The sequence below is a fragment of the Camellia sinensis genome, chromosome 7, assembly GCF_055761805.1.
Source record: "Camellia sinensis isolate YWXY chromosome 7, ASM5576180v1, whole genome shotgun sequence".
Taxonomy (NCBI): Eukaryota; Viridiplantae; Streptophyta; class Magnoliopsida; order Ericales; family Theaceae; genus Camellia; species Camellia sinensis.
The window spans coordinates 164,014,447-164,019,031 of NC_138967.1; positions in this window are offsets into that span (position 1 = coordinate 164,014,447).

A 4,585-nucleotide genomic window follows, 5' to 3' on the forward strand; every position below is an offset into this window, starting at 1 on the left:
TTTTGCCATTGATTTCTCAATTTATTAACAGATGTCATCAGTTGGACTAAATTGATACAATGAGAAAAATTAAAAGGCAAAATTAATACAATTTGAGCTACAAGATTAAAATGACACATGAGACAAATTATATGGACCACTGATAGAATATTCCCCAACATAAAATAGGACTGGCACATGTAAAAGGAAGGACTCCATAACAACACAATGAATTTCATTCCAGCTCTCTCATTAGCAATCACACTCAAATCATCTGTATATTTGTCACTGCCGCTTATTCGGCAGTCGTCATGCTGTCAATCTTTCAGCCTGCAAATTTGGACCAGTTCGCTGAAGACGATCTTGTGGTTCTTCATACTAGAGACAACCATGCTAGCGTCCACAAACCATTACAAAATATAACTGCTAGTTCTATTCTATTTGTTCTTACAAACCCCTTTTCCATTCGAGAGTTTTACTTATGGAAGGATCATAAGTTAATATACTAACATATAAAGAACACTTGCACAAGCCGTTTTTTCATCCTAGGCCTGTTTGGACAATGTATGTGGAAGGAAGAAACATATTATCAAAATATGATTATGATTATATTTTGGGAGTTGGGAGCTGTGAATTATGATTATTATCAAAATATTAAATTTTTTAAACTTTAATATAATATAATAAAAAAAACACATTTAATTCATTGAAAAATCCAACACATATGATTATTATCAAAATATTAAACTTCAATATAATATAAAAAAAGAAAAAAATAAGACATTTAAAAAAGACATTTAAAAATCACAATTCACATATATAAATAACTAGCCTATCACTCGTGCTATGCACGAGATAATTATAGATATTTATATTTGTTATAGATTTTTTTTAATATATAAATTATGTTTTTAAAGATTTTTTATAAAAATAATTTAACAATCTTATCACTAACCATATAGTGTATGAAAAAAGTTAAAAAATGTACTACAGTAACTATACACAAATTGTATTTATAATTATTTGTATGAGGGAATTTTAAATATTGATCAGGAGATTTTGACCAAATCAATAAATGCAGGCATGTGGATTGAAAAAAATTAATAAATGCTGATTAGGGGGTTTTGATCAAATCAATAAATGCTGCTTTTTTTTTAATAAAAAATTTAGAAAATTCAGATTGGGATATTGAAGCTCCCACAGGCCTTGGGGTTAAAAACCCTATTTTCCTTAAAAACGCCATTGAGTGTTTATATTTATCTAACTTCAATCATATTAAAAAAATAAAATTATAAACAAAAAGGAGATAACTTCAATCATACAAATCACATTTTTTTAATGCTATCTAACGACAATCACATTTTTTTTTCATAATAAAAAAAATAATTAAAAAAAATGACCATTAAAATAGTAAATAAAAAGATTATTTAGAAGCATTGAACAAACGACAATCACATTTTTATTTTTGTGAGTGTTTATGTTTATCTAATTTCAATCATATTAAAAAAATCAAATTATAAACAAAATGAGATAACTTCAATCATTCAAATCACAATTTTTTTAATGCTATCTAACTACAATGACATTTTTCTCATAATAAAATAATAATTTTAAAAAATAACCATTAAAATAGTAAATAAAAAAGATTATTTAGAACCATTGAACAAACTACAATCACATTTTTCTTTTTGTGAGTGTTTATGTTTATCTAACCTCAATCATATTAAAAAATAAAATTATAAACAAAAGGAGATAACTTCAATCATATAAATCACAATTTTTTTAATGCTATCTAATTATCATCAATAATTAAAAAAATTAATCATAAATTAAGTCAATTGATAATTAAAAAACACAATAATTTATTTTCTAAAAAACATAGTGAGTTAAAAAGATCAATTACAATTTTTTTTGGTCAAAATACAATCTAATCATCATCAATAATTGGTACATTATGTGACCCTAATGAGTACAATCCATTTTGTTTTTTCAAAAAATACAGTGAGTTAAAAATCAAATCACAAATAAAGTGAATTGATAGTTAAAAAAACATAATATTTTTTTTTTCAAAAAACACAGTGAGTTAAAAAAATCAATTATAATTTTTTTTCAAAATACAATCTAATCATTATCAATAATTGGTACTTTAAAAATCAAACCAGAAAAAAATCAAATGAAATCACAAATATTTTTATACTATCTAACTACAATCATATTTTTTTCATAAATAATTGTAAAGAAAAATCATTAAAACAGTAAATAAAAGATTAAATCACATTAAAAAAAAGGACCACTGAACAAACTACAATCACATCACATCACATTTTTCCCATAATAAAAAAAATAAATAAATGAAAAAAAGAACCATTGACTAACTACAATCACATTAAAAAAAAAAGAACCATTGAACTAACTACAATCACATTTTTTTCTTTGTGAGTGTTTATGTTTATCTAACTTCAATCATATTAAAAATAAAATTAAAATAGTAAATAAAAAGATTAAATAACATTAAAAAAAATCATTGAACTAACTACAACAATCATATTAAAAAAAAGAGTCATTGAACAAACTACAATCACATCACATTACAATCACATTTTTTTCTTTGTGAGTGTTTATGTTTATTTAATTTCAATCATGTTAAAAATAAAATTAAAATAGTAAATAAAAAGATTAAATAACATTAAAAAAAAACCATTGAACTAACTACAACAATCATATTAAAAAAAAGATCCATTGAACAAATTACAATCAAATCACATTTTTTCCACAATAAAATAAATAAATGAAAACAAAGAACTATTAAACTAACTATAATCACAATAAAAAAAAAATCATTCAACTAATTACAATCACATTTTCTCTTTGTGAGGGTTTATATTTATCTAACTTGAATCATACTAAAAAATCAAGTTATAATTTTTTATTCGCTAGACAAATCACAAATATTTTTATGCTCTATCCAACTATAATATTAAAATAATAAACAAAAGGAAAAGTCAAGAAGGAGAAAACAAAAAAAAAAGACTTACTGTTTGCATACGTGGTCACTGAAGTTGAAAGTGTAGAAGTGAGAAATCAAGAATGAGAAAACAAAAAGAATACTCACTATTTGCAATAGATATGTAAAAAGTTAAAAAGAGTGTGTGTATTGGAGAAGTTAAAAAGATTTGGAAAAATTTAGGGGATGTTTGGCAATCAGAGGTTGAGGATAATATAGCCTCTTTTGAAAAATTATCCCAAAAGCCATTACTGTAGCAACTTTTTTCTGATTTTCAAAAAAAAAAAAAAAAAAAAAAAAAAATTAGGCTGCTGCCCGGACAGTGTAGGCACAGCCTACACTGTCACAGCCGGGCAGTGTTACATCAAGGGCAAATTTACCATTTTGTCCCTTTATATCAATTTTAAAAATAAAAAGTTAGGGATAAATCTGTCATTTTAAATTTAAACATCATTTCAACACACTTTCCAATACAACAACTCAACTAAAAATTCATCTCATCTTCCCAAACACAAAACTAAAATAGCCTATTAAAATAGCCAAAAAGCCAAATAGCCTACTAAAATAGCCACTTCCCAAACGAAGCCTTAATAAGTGCTAAGTTTTTTTTAAAAAAAAAACAATCAAAAAAATTAAGAAATTAAGATTCAGATATTGGAACTCTCACAAAACTTGTGGGTTAGAGATAGATCTAAATAAATAGATAGATATAGATATAGATATTTATATTTGTTTTAAATTTTTTTTAATATACAAATTATTTGTTTTGGAAAAGGTACTGAAGTAATTATGAGAGAAGTCTAATGATACAGTCCGTCCCGGGTGGATGGGTCAGACTGGCCCAGGTTCTTCAAGTTCCGGCTTCGGGTGGTGATTCCGTCAAATGACCTGCAAGCAAGTCCAAAGGGGAACGGGCAGTCCCCCAGTGAACCCTCCGGCGAGAGAATTAGTAGAGAAAAACAGGAAAATATAGGGAAGAAGATGGAGAGATAAAAAGCTTAACCTTTTTCTTGTGCTTCTCTTGTTGCTTATATCCTTTGGTAATCATTTCACTGTCCCTTGTGACGTGCCCCCTTTCCGCCGAAAGCCTGTGCCGTAGCTTACCTTGTTCAGGGTGAGGGGGCTCTGTTCTGACGGGGAGGTGTTGTCGTAATAAATGCTGTGATGGGCTGCATTAATGGTAATGTGTTGTGGCAATAACTCTGCAAATCTTTGTCTGCTGATGTGGCCTGTGTCTCATCTGTCATGTGTCCGAATGCCCTTGGCCCTCCACGTCCAGGTGGCCTCCAGCTGTCCTGGGCTTTGCCAACCAAGTTATGCTATGGGTCCAAAGCGATGGGTTCGGGGTGGTTTGCCGTGGGCTGTATGCCTCGTGGGCCTGTCCATGTCAGTAGTCTCCCATTTCCGAGTGCAGCTTTAGTCCAACGAAGGGAATAGTAATAAGGAAGAGAAGTTCGAACCGAGTGGAGAGGTCTACGGGAAGCCGTGCCGATCGCCAGGGTGATTGAATCGGGAGAAGCTGACCGTGAGGGTGGCCGAGCGGGAGGCATCGGCCGAGAGGCGTGCCGACCGCGAGGGTGGCCGAGTGAGAGGGGTCGACCG